The sequence below is a fragment of the Daphnia magna genome, linkage group LG4, assembly GCF_020631705.1.
Source record: "Daphnia magna isolate NIES linkage group LG4, ASM2063170v1.1, whole genome shotgun sequence".
NCBI lineage: Eukaryota > Metazoa > Arthropoda > Branchiopoda > Diplostraca > Daphniidae > Daphnia > Daphnia magna.
Genome location: NC_059185.1, coordinates 7506880 through 7522713, shown reverse-complemented (window position 1 = coordinate 7522713; position 15834 = coordinate 7506880). Strand labels below are relative to the sequence as shown.

The following is a 15834-nucleotide window of genomic DNA, read 5'->3' as shown; positions in this document are numbered from 1 at the left end:
TTCGGCGACTGAATTTATTATTGAAAATGAGCTTCAACGAGAAAACAAAAAGAAGAATCAACTTGTTTTGCCGGAATTAGCCAAACATCAGGGCAAACGAACTGCTCAGGGCTGTATTTTCACGATTATAAATGGGGGTGTTAAGTTCCAGCTATAGGCGGGATCGGCTGCTCAGGTTGCAAGATTATCACCAACTGAATTCTCTCCTCTCATCCCCTTCCTCTCTCTCTCCTCTTCTCTTCATTTGGGGTTCTTAACCTTTGGTCCCTGGCTTCTGCCAGAGAGGGCCGGGCTGTTAATAAGTGGTTTCAGGCATCTTACTAACGGCACAACTACCAAAAAAAAAGAACCGAGAAGAATGAAGAATATTTTTCCTTTGTTTTTTGTTTTTTCAGTAATTGTCTGCAAGTTTTCTTTTGTTTGTTGGTGTACTTATAATCAGCTTCACGTCCAGCGTATCAGTTCTTCCTCTTTACAAAAAAAAAGATAAACAAAAACAAAAAAAAGTGGGGACATTGCAGTACACGCCACACATGGCTTCTGGCAAAAGACGCGCGTGAGTGTAAATTCCGCCCGCACACACACAGCACCGACAGTGTTCCCACTTTCGTTGGCTAGGCGTCGGGACCCATGGGTTTATCACATCAGCAGCTTCAGTTTCATGTATGGAAGGAGCTTTTACTGTACCCTACAAGTGAAATATACAGTTCCAATGGCTGCGAAGTATGAATAACACCTGCAAATGAAAAAATGAACACGTCCTAGAGTGAGGAGAAGACAGGAAGACCTCGGGACAAAATGTAGCGACCACCGCTGCTGATGCCATCTGGTTATGCACCGCTTCTGACATCGCTGCGCCTGTCATCACCTGTAAAAGAAAGAACAAAAAAAAATAAAAGAAAGAAAGAACGATTTTCTCTCGTTAGCTCTTCGGAGGAAAAGCGCACGGGGCAACGGGAGGAGGAGTCCAGGGGTTTACGGCAGCCGTGATGCAACAGGCATCGGCAGCTCAAACGCACTTATAGAGAAGAGGAGAAACAGGCTGTCAGCTTTTCCTTCCGCCCTTTTTGGACTCAACCTGGGTAGCTTTTTCTGTTTTTCGTTGCTTTTGCCTTATTTCAAATACTTACTAGCTTATTATTTGTGTCTTCTCCTTCTCTACCCATACGGCTTGGAAGTTAAGTATATCTTCCAAGCTTCCTTTTACCTCAAACCCTTTAGAGTGGTCAGCAGTTGTGTAGCCCTCTCAGCCAGATAAGAGTAAATAAAATGAAATGAGACAAAAAAACTGAAAAGAAAGAAACCACAGATAAATGGAAAGAAAATGAGAACAAGTTTGTTCTAGTGTTCAATGTTTCTATTCGTTGAAAAATGGAAAAAAACAAAAAGTTATCTTGCAGCTATATACAAATGTATTTTTTCTTATTTATATAATTTTTCTCCTTTTCTTTTACATTGGATTAAATCAACAAGAGGAAACAATAAAATAACCAGCATTTTTTTTCTCAGTTGTGTGTGCGTCTGTGGGTGTGTGTGGGTGTGTGTGTTTATAAGAATCAGTCGACTATTTGTCGCAGGAAAACGAAATGACGGATACCGTAGATCATCTCAAGGGGTCGAGTCAATATTTTTGGGGCCAAACAATGCGGCCTCGTAAAACTACCGACATCTCTTTTGTTACAACTGTACAAAAGTATAGTGTTGGCTCTTTTCGCTTTTTTCTATTCATTTATTTATTTTTTTCCCGTCTTAACAGAAATTGTATTGTTCTTTACGTTTCGTAGCCTGAAAACGAAAAAAAAAAAAAAAAGGTGTCGGTTGCCGCCGGAATGAATATAATGAAAAGGAAGAGGAAATGCAATGCGCTGCGTAAAAAAAGTAAACCCGAGTTTTGATTAATTACCAGTTGCGTGCGGTTTGTTCTGTACATTTCAGCTGAGGATGTTCGGGCGATATTGTTGGGCGTGCTGCTTATGGCTTTTGCTGGCTGCATCTTGCGCATATCAAAACGTGCAAGAAGACTTTGGGAAGAGTGCGAAAATGTGTAGCAATTCGCCACACCTTTTGTTGAGTTGCTCCTCGCCCTCGGGGATAAAAATACAGCCACCTTTTTTGGGTGATTCTCCATCACTGCAGGCAGCCACGATGGGTCTTTATGAGCCGGGTGTCCGCCGCAGAGGGATGACGATCTAGTCACATTACCGAAAGTTTACAAGGGCGGCGGGCGGGCGGTATACGCTGCGTTTAGAATTCAAACAGCGTGCAGAGGGAAATTGAGCGAGTCCCCTTTGAAATCGCCTCGGCATCGATGCTTTTAATGTAACGGGGTCAAGACGTTCACTGGCAGCCCCCAACTTTGTTCGCTCCCCATCCAACCATCGTCATGTGCGTTCCAAAATATTCTGACTTTTTCACCTTGCCGTTAAAGCCATTGCGGAGGTGGCGCACGATGTGTTTATTTTCATTTTCTCGGCAAGATGCCGTGAAACAACAAGTCGATGACCGTTTTCAGCTCGCTGCGTGCGTCGTGATGAGAATCAATCGATGGAAATATGTGCCCGACCATCTGCGGTCACCGGGGGCTATTAGTTTACACCATCGGCTCTTTTCTTTCTTTTCTCTCTCTCTCTCTTTCTCTTCGGCGGATTAATGCATTCATCCTTGTCCTATTTAGACGATATGGAATCTGTGTCCATGTGTGTGTGTGTTTACATTCTGTATAGAATATAGAACGATGTATTCGCCTTCGGAGATACAACTGAAAGCCCACATTAGCGGCTTGGTCCTTCTTCTTTGACGAGATTTTCACAAAGCTTCACTCTGAATGTCTTCCTAAACGGTTTCTTCTTTTTCTTTTTTTATTGTTTAAGAGATAGGCTAAAAAGATGCAAAGGACGGTGATCATTGCGACCTTTATTGGTCTGGTAAAGCGTTTCTCAAGCTTCTTTTCAGCTGACGCGGAGAAACGACGCGCTTCAGAGAGGACTATTTGCTTCTTCACTCGATTCCATATACGGAACTAGAAAAAGAACAAATACACATAAAATGTTAATAAAATAATATGAAAAAAGAAAGAAGTAGAAGAAGGAGCCAGTTTGGGGGTCGTGTCGTTTGACTAAAATAGCCTAACCTCTGGGATAACCCGGTAACCCTAGAGTCTAATAATACAACTGCGTACATCTATACTGGTTTGACGAAGCAAAGAAAAGAAGGTCGATATACGAGTGGCACCCTCAGTGTGGCTTCCGTCGATTCCAAAACAATTTTTTTTTTTCCCCCTTTTTATATTTTATTTTTATTTTTATTTTTTTGTCCGACGTATCATTGGGACATATTCTATTACTTTTTATGCTGACGTGATGCGGTCCCATGAAGTGCGTATATGCACTCGTAGACTGTTAAGTACACATTCAAAATTGGTTAATCTTGCGTAATGCACCGGTGATGTATAAGCATATTTCAAAGCCGCAGACAAACAGGGGCATTGTGTCAACTTTTTCTTTGTACAAGGGGAAGGAGGGTGCGTGTAGTGTACGCGAAAGCAAAGGGCTCCTCCTTTCGGAGTCCGTTCCTCGTATATGCGCGAGGATCGATGACCAACAGATCGCGGCTATGCACAACAAAAGAAGCGTAAGCGGTCTACAGTTACAGAATAGAGACCGGCAGTACATTTGGAGCAGTAATAGCAACTACCAGTTGAGTCTGACGGCTCTATGAAAGAATTGCACCACGATGCTAAAGTCGTGAAAAAGTGTTTGGACTTCAGCAGTCGAGCCCTAGATATGGCGTTATTGGTAGAGAACGAGGCCATAAAAGAAAATATATATGCCAATTGTATATATACAGTATATATAATAATGAAATAATGAAATAAAAAAGTCAACTTTTTTGGTTTTTGTTTCGCTTCTTGAGCAAGCGCAAACCGGGAAGTTCCAACTTGTTCTACCCCCTACTGCTGTAGAAGCATCCGGGTTTGTTTGGGAAAAAAAGAAAAGGAAACGACGCAAGTTGATCTTTCAGTGCAAGAGCCTTCTCTTCTACATAAAGGGATCGTTCTTTTCGGAATGCCATTAAAAGAGGAATGCCAACGTTGGCTTAACCCCCAACTAACTTAGAAAAGCTTTTTCTTTTCTTTCTTTTTGGTTTTTGGTTTTTTATTTTTTTGCCAGCAGTTGTTTACTTCTGTCTGCTGCTCCTGTAGCTTCTTTTTAGCCTCTTCCCCTGGTTTACAAGAAGGGATAGCCGAATCATCGCTCACGTCTGCAAGAATATCAATACAGACCTCGATATGCCGTGTTCTACATGGAAAGAAACACGAGAATTGTGGAAATGTTTTCCTTCATGTCGACAGAGATCCGTAGATGGATAGGTAGAAGGGACGACATCACTGCACAGCGGGGGTGGAGGTAGGCCCAACAGGAGGTCTCTCTCTCTGCTTTCTCTTTTTCTCTCTTTTCTTTTATTTTCTTTTTTTTCTGTTTTCTGGCACGCCGATCGCAAGACAAAGTCTTTTACAAACTTTGTTCACAAGTCTGTTTGTTCCATCTCGTTCTTTTCCCTTTTTTATTTTTTTCTTATCCTCCCCTCACATTTATTTTTGTTTTCTTTATTTCCTAACTGCGAACATGAATAATGATCGAGGGCGAAACTTAGACATACAGCATTGCCATCTTGTTATTGCCTTGGTGGCTCACGCCAATACCTTATACCACTTTGTTACAATACAATTTCCGCACTGCTGGAGGCGATGCCTTTACCTGCATCCAGACCGATATGCCAAACAGATTACGGGCAGAAGCGGTTACTCTCTAGCCTATCGTGGCGATCGATACGTGAGCAAACATATCATCCCCGGCATGCCTGTCGTATAGTGCGTTGGGTGTCAGACTTTTTTGATTATATTTTCGAGATAGCGATCGATGGCACAGAGTCAAGAGAGCAGCATCGAAGATAATGTCGGAAGCACAAGGAAATGTAGCAGACAAAGAATGTTCTGCTGTCGGCCTAATAGTCTACGAGTATTGCACTTGCCTTAGTGAGGCCATTTATTGCCATCCTCCATCATATGGACTCGAATCGTCGTTCGTTTCCCAACAGACGTTTTTATTTCGGTTGATGTCCTGAAAACATTTGACTTTGCAACCAATGAAAAGAAAGCGACGAAGCAGCTTATGTGAAACATGAAATATTCATCATATATCGTAAACTCGTCTTTTTTTTATTATTACGACGTTTTTTTTCTGCGTTTTTTTTGCCGCCTTCAATACATCCGAACATTCCGCTAGCAACGTAAATAGAATTGATGACGAGCGGCGTGACGAGTCAAGTTCTTACTATACCCCCGCCCTTGGAAGACCAATGATTCTTGGGCTCTCTTCCTGTTTAGCACTCGACCGTCACAAAAGTACAAAAAATCAATAGCCTTGCCATCATCTTGTTGAGTTTTTAGGACAGCTGGAGTTTTTCTGTTTTTTTCTCTGACTGACTTTTCATGTTTCTTTGTTTTGTTTCGTTTGCTTTGTTTTTGAGAAGAGCATACAACCCTTTAGCTTTTCCACATCTAATAATATTAAACGAGAGAGCGAATCAGCGATTAAAAATCGCCGTGCCCATGTGGTCAAAGTCCTGTTATCTGCCTTTGTACGATTGGGTGAACGGCATGACAGATGCCGAATCCATTTCCATTCAGCGTCGCATGCAATCGTCTCCTCCTTTCCAGGCCCTTCCCTGCCGGCCCGGATTTCTCTCTTTCTCCCCTACATGCATCCCACCGATGTGTATCGATGAAAATCCGCTTTATCCTACTACTCCCTTTTTTTTACGGCCTCTATTCTCTATTTATTTGTCCTCCTCGTTACAAAAGCCTCGAACACTGCGACACAGTACACTCGTGAATTGTTAAGAGTCTCACCTCCGATTTAGCTCCTCTCCGACTGCTGTTTTCTTACAATATGTTGAGGACAGAAGAGGGGGTTGGCACTCGACATTTTCAGAAAAAAAAAAGAAAAAAAGAAAACTCATGTCTGTCTGAATAGGACAAAGAAAGATTGCAGGTTAGATACAACTACTGGATGAATTGTGGGTGTGTGTCTATGTAATACGATGACGCAGTTGTAGCGCTCATCGACTTCTTTCATGTCTCTTATTGAAAAATATGTCAAGTCTTTTTTTTTTTTTGTTTTTTTATGTGATGGGAGGGATGTAGTTTGAGGTGAACAGCTGTTGGAAGCACCTTCTTTTTATTTTATTTCTCATGGCCAGGTTCCATATCATCAATAAGAGCCTTTACAGATAAAAGGTATAGTGCTTCTACTCTCTCTCTCTCTCCACTGCAAAGATGTCGTTTTATTTTATTTTATTTATTTATTATTATTATTTTTTTTTCCTTGAGCTCCCTTTTGCCTTTCTGGAACTCCATTGGGGAATGATGTGTATTGCCTAAACATATGAAACGTTAGAATAAGCCCAGATCGATGTGCCGGCCGAGACGCAAAGCGGATGAAAAAGAAAAAAAAAAAAAAGAAGCTCGAAAGAAGATATACGTAAAGTGTGTATAAAATGAAAGAAGAGACCAAGGCAAGAAACGGATGGACGTCGGGAAGGAAAGAGAATGAAAGATGAAAAGAGCAAAACGAGTCAGAAAATGATTAGACACGCCCAGTCGGACGTAACGAATATTTGATGTTGCACGCACGCGGTTCGTCCGTTGAACAAAATAGCGAAATGTCACACGTCTAGACATTCATCCGACAGGCCACATCGCATCCCTTAGGAAAACCAAACAAATAGTCATCGCAAGTCGTTGTGTTTTCTCCTTCTTTCCAAATAGGTTTTCATCATTTCATTTGACATTCTTATTATTCATTTATTTTCATTTTTTTTTATTTTAGATTTCATTTCATTTCATTTTTGTTTTTGTTTCCCTTGGTCTCTGCCATGCCATGAGGGGGGTTGCAATCATTTACATTACACCGCTCGATACCATACTGCGGCATAATTGGAAAACATGATGACAGGGACGGATAGGAGAGACGGGGGCATAGTTGTGTTCTCGCTCGTGTACCTGGATATTAGGTACAGGTACAACACGGTATGCTATAGCTTTCACCTAGGTACCCCCTCCGTTTTTTTGTTTTTTTCTTCTTTTTCTTGTTCCAGGCGTGTGCCTGTATACCCTCGTGTCAAACCCAAAAACCAGCGACTTTTCTTGAAGGCCAAAGAATGTCCGCCCTTACTCGTCTCGTCATCACCGGTTCAGTTTGTCTTGAGGTTTTTTTCTTTTTTTTTTTATTTCTTTCTAGGTAACTGTCTACCCGCGTTCCACCCCCCTCCCTCTAACGGACCATCGATGGTAAACACAGCACATCGTCAAACTCGTTGGTTGGCTTGCCACATGCACCACTCCCTCTGTGCGTGACTCACACAACTTGCGAGTCACGACGCTATGTGCCCTTATCTTTCCTTTTCTTGGCTTATTACTCCGTTAAAAAAAGAAAAGAGAGAGAGAGAGAGAAGAATTTCAATAATCTAATCGGGACGACGTGTCAGAGGAGGTTCAATTCGCCCGTCACGAAACTATCAGCCACTGGCCGCTATTCCTTTTCGATTTGCATCCGACGTCCACCTTCGTATCAACTTCATCTTGATGAAGTTGATGGCGTGTGTGTGTGTGTGTCACAGGCATCACAACTGTAACGATGAGTCAAACGTTGCTTGGCTGAGCTCTTGTGTATCACGCTATATTACCTTAGTTGATCTCTGCTTAGTAATGCGGATTGGGGTCGACGAGACTGTTGTCCATCCCAAACAAGGAGAGGGCTCAGCTGTTTAATCCGCTGGCTGCGCGATACCAAACGCCCAGAGTATTCCACTCTTGAGGAATAAACACAACAAAAATATGGTCTCCATCCCCCCCGTCCCTTCTCCCCGCCCTTCCCCAGGAGAAAAAGAAAGAAAAAAAAGGATATTTTTCAGTGATATTGGTACCATTATTCAGACTCGACTTGGATAGTCTGGATAGTATACAGAGCTATTACTGCAAGAGCCTAACCACAGCGCTGCGAACAGCGCGGCGATGTTGCTTTTTCTAGATTATAGCACAATTGCTGTTGTTGCTAGCACTACTCGCGATGGAGATTTTCGTTGCTACCAAAAGCTCTAAAAGATTAAATGCGCAGTAGGGCGAGCGCAAGTTGCATCCTGTGAGTGAATGTGAATGATCCTTCCTTATGCCAGACTCCAATCGCCTTTCCTCTGCTCTATACTTTCTGCCTATAGCTCCTCCGTATGACTTTATTGATCGTTTGGGACGATGGCCCGGAGATCGCTAGCCTTTCGATTGCAACCAAGGCAATTGAGCTGTAGCAAAATCTCATCGACCTCGTACAACCCTTTGACAAATAAATACAACTGCTGCACGAACGCACTGTGCATCTTCAAAAGCCGATTCCAAAGCGAGCGCATCCATTTTTACAGGTATCCGAAAATAGCAATAATTTGAGCCATTCGACAAGCGAGCGGTGAAAATTGAGCCACTGGAATGTCGGCATTCAGATCTATACAAAATAAAAAACCCAGAAACTAGAATTTCCCGATGATAGAGAGATTTTCCCCTCTTCTCAGGAAATGAAATCTCCTCCCATCTCTTTATCGAATTTCAATCGACTTTGAATTCGTCCATATGCCTAGCTTCAAGTCTTAATCATTATTATTTTTTTATATTTATTTATTTTTTTGGAGGGGGAACGGGTATTCGTCATCTCGATTCGTAGTTAATGTATACAGAGAAAATGGTCGGACTTTTTTTTTATTATTATTACTATTATTATTATTTTTTGGTTCCTTTTTAGGTTTCAGAGTTTTTAAAAGATGGGGGACGAGTGCTTAAAAGGGAAGTGTCTTTCAGTGTCGAAATTCGTTATACGGTAATCAGGCACTCAACGACACGGCAAAGCCAAGAGGGACCAAACGTGCTTAATGGATGGTTTCGGTCCTATCAAGTCGTCTGGTTGTATATCCAGCTCTGAGACAGGGAGGGAAAAAAACGGGGAGGTGAGGGGATGCGAGGCGCAATACGGTTTGACGGAAGGGGGAGAATGGATTTCAATCAAGCTAGAATTCATTCTATCATGTCCGGGACGCTTTTCATCTCAAAACTTATTTTATTTTATTTTATTTTTTCCCCTTCATCTCTTTTCTCTCATCCTCAATATCCCACGTCCCCACATTTCTTTTGTAGCAGTCGTAAGCTGCATCCTACGCGCAGACACACTCTAATACGTACATCTACTCGTTTTACCTGTGCATTAAAACGCCTTTGAAGTTTTGCTCCCCGCATTTTTTCCCCCCCTCCGTCTTCTGCTACTACTAAGAAGACGACGAGCTTCATTTACCATGCTGAAACCGAAAAGAAACTGATTGGGCTTTCCAAGTCATCGAGTTAATTAAAGTCCATGTTTCTTCTATGATGGCCGGACCGGCCATTGTCAAAATGAACGCATTAACTGAATTGATTGAAAATGTTGCTTTTAAATTCGGTGTGTGCAGCATCAATTTTCGAGACGACGAATCTAAACCATTTTTGAACTCTTAATCAACCGATAGGTTAGTGGAAGGAGGAAAAGAAAACCAACGCGATCGCCAACTAAGCATGCGCCACTGAATGTCGGCGTTAGCGTCACCGTCACCGTCACCGTCGAGAATGGCCTGTTCAAAAATCGCGCTTCTGTTGGCCGTGCTGCCGCTATTGTGCGCCACACGAGGGAATGGCCGAACGATCATCAACATGCTTCTCGAATGCGATTGCACTCGACGAACAAAGGCACCAACAATCTCGGCTGGAATGGCGTTGGTGTTGGCGTCGGGCCGTTGGCGGATGGTTCTGTCGACAGTGACACACGACCAATTAGAAGCCGGCAACGGAGACAAACCGGCACAGTCGGCGGCGGCAGTAATGGCGAGAGACGATCCACGCAGCGAGTCACTTCGCCACCGCTGCTGCTACAGGGTTTGTCGTTGCTCGACCTTCCCGTCTTCTCGCGCGGTGACAGACCGAGCTCCATGGACAAAACGTTGGGCGCCATCTTCAGTAAAGTGGCCTTCTCGGCCCCAACCAATCGGGTGCGACCGCATCGGTGGCCGTGGCGTCATCCAACAAGAACATCGATCACACTGATAAGGTCGACGAACGCCATGTTGCGCCAGACAGCCGCCACACATCGTCGAACGGTAGCCATTCGTCAACGAGCCCAACGACAACGGAGGCGTCCACGTCGGCCAGCGAAACCAAGAGTGCTCTGCCTAGTAGTAGCAGCACGTCGATGCCCGTCCGACCGAAGCCCGTCTTCGAATTCGACACGCGCGTCTTTGATTTCATCCCCTTACGATCGGACGCCGCCTCCGTCGGATGCCAACCGCCAATACAACCCGAACGTGCCCGGATTGAGGGGCCGTCGCGGATCAACACGGCCCGCAATCCCGGCAACAACCAGCCCTTCAATCTCCGACCTACCATTCCGCCGCTGGTGGATCTCCAGCGGAGCTGGCCACGCTGGCAATCGTTTCGTGACCAGTACCAGACACCACACAACCACCACCGTCATGCCGAGTACCACCGTTGAAACGGTTCGAGAAGAAGAAGAAGAAGAAGGACCGAGAAGAAGAAGACGGCGACGACGATGGCATGTTAGACACAACGACGACGACGACGACGACGACGACGACGACAACGACCACCACCGTAGCGCCCCATCGACAGTGCCCGTTCCTACAACAAACAGGACGGCGTCAGGACCCAGCGAAACATCGACGCCAGCGAGCCGAGGCCATCCGTCGACTTCCAGCACGAGAGACGTGACGAGTCGCGTAGAAAGTGAGGACGAAAGTGGCGCTAATCGCGATGCAGCCTGGAGCATTCAGGTGTACGGCGCGTCGTCGTTGTTCGCTTTGTTGGGCATGTTCGCCCTGTCGAATTTGTTGCGACTGCGATCTTCGACGAGACGCTTACTGAACACCAGTCATTGCTTGTCGATTCAGCTGTTGGTTCTCTTCCTGGCCATCACACGGTCCATCCACTTGCTGTACGACGCGTACAATCACAAGAGATTGTTGCCACCTGCATTAGCCTTTAGCATCTTTAACGTGGCCTTCCCATGCCTCAGTTCCGCCCTGGCTGTCCTTCTTCTCGGAATCTTCAAAGCCACTAAACTGCAGGTAAATATAAACGTGTACCTTGGCGCATGCAAACACGCAAACAAATTATAGACTATAGACGGATAGAGGGATAGAGGGATAGAGGGATAGGCAAATAGACAACGGGGCAGCGACACAGAATAAGAAAACGCTTATTTTTCCCTTTGAATCCACTTGTCGCTTTCTTAATAGTCTCTCTCTCCGTTAAAGCTTTCTAAAAAGGCCGTTTTCATCTCTTTTTCTTTTTCTTCGTCTTTTCGTTTTTGTTTGTTGTTGTTGTTGTGTTCTTTTCTCTTTTGCCATCGTCGGCTACACTCTCCGAAACGGTGACGGCTGACTGACAAGCATTCAACAGCATTTTTTCCCATGTCACGCTTCACTTAATGCGTGCCCTATCGGATTTGAGTTCCTCCATCTGCGATGGGACGTGAGTGGTGGTCGCGACCGCTATCAGCCTTAGCCAGAGGCGCAACCGGAGAAACCTCTTCTTCTTCTTCTTCTTCTTCTTCTTCTTCTTCTTCTTCTTCTTCTTCTTCTACTACTTTCTTGGCAGTTCCTTCGACCCTCTTTTACTACTACTATTTCTTTTCTAGTCTTCTTCTTTACTATAGTGCCTCTTCGTCGTTGGTTATCACTTCTTTAATTTTGAGTTTTTTTTTCTTTCTTTCTTGCAAGCTCTTCTTCGCCATTCTTTCCGTGGAAAACACGATCATCGTTTCTTTTTCTGGAAGAGAGAAAAAGTGAAGAGTCATTTTTCGACGACGAAAACGCCAAGATGGCCCGTGATAATAATGGGCGCCTCTCCCTTTTCTTTCTTTCTTTCTTTTTTTTTCTTTGATTTTCTTTGATTTTCTTTTCATTCTTTTCATTCTTTTCGTATTTCCATCTGTGTGTGCCAGCAGTCCCAACGACCAGCGAGCATCAACCGATTTCTTTTATTTCAATTTGTTTCCCTAAGTGGTTTTGGAGGAGTAGAGAATAGAGTGGGGAAGACGGGAAAGAGAAGTGAGTGGGCACAAAAGATGGCGACCAGGTAATTTCTTCGAATTCAGGACAGAGAGTAACATTTTTAGTGGGTCTGGACCTAAAGGGGGCTCCCTTTCTTTCGTCTCTCTCGCTAGATTCTTCTTGTGCCTCAACGTCGCAGCAACATCCCAACCGTATCTGGGAGCCATTCATTAGCTCAGCATAAAAGCCGAGAGAATGTTTGGGCTGCGTTCGTCATACTGACGTGGCACATCCAATAGAATTCACTCGAAATCCGTGAACTTGCCGTTGTTCTCCGCTTTTTTCTTCTTCTTTTGTGATCATCATTGACGTTAAAAGGAAGAGAGAGACTGGCGACGAAACAACCGTGCTCGAAAATTGAAACCAATTGAATACCTAGCGTTCCATGACACTGAGCGAAACACTCCATTCTCCTAAGCTGGCCGATCGCTTTAGCTAGAAGGCCAAAGCCCAGCCCAAATGATTACCGGTACGGCTCCTCCTGTCATGCTGACGTGAGATTAACCAAATGCCGGGGATGAACTGACAATGGAGAGGGTTTCTATTGACGTGGCGACCGCCCACAAAACTTTCGCTAAATTAATTCAACCTTGGCTGTTTAACATAGTGCGTGTAATAGCGTAATGGGACGATTTCACTTGTGGCAACTGCTGGCGAAAGGCTTTGTTAACAGTTCCATTTTCTTGTCTATTTGCCTATTTGCCTATTTGCCTATTTGCCTATTTGCCTATTGGGACTCATTCGGGTCATTGAATATTGGATAGCGACTTGTTGTTGTGTGCATAATTATTTATACTACGACTCCGAGAGACCGGTATATCTCTCTTTCAGCTTTCAGTTTCTTGTCTCACGGTTTCTCATCCTTAATGAATTGTTGTTTCTTGTCTTTTCGTTTCTCTCTTTTTCTTTAGGTGATGCCAAGCGTGCTAGTTAAACCGGCTCTTTGGGCGGCCTTGGTGGCCTTTCATTTTGCTCTGAGTCTCAGCATCGACATCGTCGTCGGTTCCGTGGGCGGTCTCTTCTCGTTGCACCTGGCCAGTCAGGCCTATTTCGTGCTGTGGTCGCTGGCATTGTCGCTCGGCTATCTGGCAGCCTTTGCTCCGGCCACCCGGGCTGCCGTCAGCCTGCAGACGGAGACGGTGCGCAGCCACCTGACTGCCCTCCACGTCCACGGCGCTTCTTTTGCCCAGATACTTACCTCATCCAACGCTGCTGCGAGCTGTCCGCGTCACCCTGGCCGCCGCCATTTTAGCCCTGCTCGTGGCCGCTTTCCAGCTTTACGGCATGTTCGGCGTCTACGGTTTGCCATGGCGACAGCAGCCAAACACGTCGGCTGGCAGTGCCGGCCACGGCATCGGTCTCGGCAATGGCGCAGTTCCAGTCGTCTTAACAGCCGAGTTCTTGGCTCGCTACCAGGGCCTGCAACGCGAGCGTAACCTGAACGTCGATGCGCTGCGCGAGGTGCTAGGTCTTCCTTCGTCCTTGTCCGGCATGGAACAAGCGGCCGAACAGAAGAGACTAGATCACTGGCCAGTGGCAACAGAAAACTTTTGGCCATGGTGGACGTATCAGCTGATTGCTCGTCTCCTCGAGTTCATCATGGCTACTCTCATCGCCTACGTTGCCGTCCAACCGTTGCGCTACAATCAAACGACGCTAGCAGAGAAGCAAGGCGACTCTAGCGGCCCGTCTTCCTCGTCGACCACCAAAAAGGGTTCCTTGTGGATGTTTGCCGGTAGGTCGCTGAAGAACGGTTCAATCGAGACGCTGTCGACCCTTTGCTGCCACAGCAACAGAGGCGCCATGGCACGTAATGGAGCGGGTGCTGGCGATGCGGCCACTGGAGGCGCCATGACCGATCTGTCGCCGATCAAGTCAGTCGCCTCGGACGAGTCGCCCTACCCGTCGGTCAATTTGCGAAACTATTGCTACTCGAATCCGACGTCATCTCATCAACACCAGCATCTGCACCTTCATCAGGTTCAACAGCAAATGGACCGGGCGGCCATGGCCAGCCATTCGGCTACTTCATCGGCTTCGTCCTCTTCGGCTTTCACAGCGCTCTACGATTCGAAGCGATCCTCGTCGCAAGCGCAACACCAACGGCCGCGCTGCCCAATGAATGCGTCGCAGCCGCAGGTCTCTTCCGTGTTGGTCAACGACAGTGGTTTCATCCGGTTTCGGGATGGCGTCGCCACCGATCCCACCGATCAAATGGAACAGCCCTACGAGGAGGTGGATCGGCAGCGCGGACCCTTGGCCACAGATGCACACCATTCACACCAGCACATTTATCAAGAGCTCGGCTACAAGGCGCCGTCGATGACCTACTACTCGACCGCCTCTTCGATGACGTCTTCGTCCAACACCAACAAAGGTACGGCCACGACGCCGTCCGTCTGCACCTACGAACATCTTTGCCGGCGAGGACTGGCCGGCTATTATGAGCCGCAGCTGTATGAGATGCAACTGCCAAACAATGCGCAGTTGCTCAGTTTGCTGGCCAAGGAAAGCTGCCAGGTGTTTCAGCCGTGCAACATCTACGGTGGTTCGCTGGCTGGGCAGCATCCTTCGTCCATGCCCACGCAGCATTTACTGCGCCACCAACATTGTCAGCATTGTCAACATTGCGGTTGCAGCAGTTCCAGTCAGCACATGGCCAGTGGTGGAGCTGACAATCACGACGAGTCGCCAGCAGCGTCGCTGTGCGGTCAGAAACCGTCCAATTACGAATCGTATGGACCCAAACCTGAAGGGCAGAGTCCATCTAATCAGTCGGAAGTTCTGCAAGTGATTGCGCCCCCGGATATGAGGAACATTCCCATTTTCCTGTAGTGCGTAAGACAACTTGAACGACGGATAAAGCAGGCCAACGTCAACAAGTAAACAACAAACAAACAAACAAACAAACAAACTCCCCTTTTCAACCAAATAAAGTGTCTCCCCAGACGATGGTGAATTCGTGATGATTTGGGTTTTGAAACACTTTGTCCATATGCTGCGCATCTAGCCCAAACGTCTTCCATCTACACTCTTGTTCGTCAACCATCTTCGGGTACGGAAAATGGACAAAATGTTGAATGCCAAGCCCAAGGTATGGCAGCGCAAGAACTCAGCCGGCAAATATGTACATATAGTGTATATATATATATAAAGAAAAAGAAAAAGAAAAGAAAATGGTTAAGGTGCCACAATGTGGCTAAATAGCTCTCTGGGAAGCCGCTACCGATTGACGGGGCGAAAAGAAGGAAACGTCCAATTTCAACTGTAACGGGAGAGCTTCAACTGTTTTGCCGTGCAAATTTTTTAATGCTTCCTCTCCGAATGGAATATTAAAAAATGGAAACATGAAATGTCAATGGAGAGGCATAAATAGAATAACACGGGCAACCCCAATTGATTAACGTACTCGGCTAAATGGTGGCTGCAAGAAATGGGATCGAGAAATGAATCAAGAACAACCCTCACCTCTTTTCCTCTACGACAGCGCGAAATTACCGAAACGTTCGTTTTAGTGAAGCGCGCTGAAACCAACGAAGGCTAATTGAGCTGCATGACGAAACTGCGCGATGCGTGCCATTGCTGAACCACCACGATCGACGATGAGTGCTTTGCGTTTTAATGTGCATCACAACG

At 45.7% G+C, this 15834-nt stretch overlaps 1 pseudogene; it reads left to right on the top strand.

Annotated features, from left to right (window-relative positions):
• Nucleotides 1–9624: 9624 nt before the first annotated feature.
• LOC123471046 lies at nt 9625–15365 on the top strand (annotated as a pseudogene).
• The last annotated feature ends 469 nt before the right edge of the window (nt 15366–15834 follow it).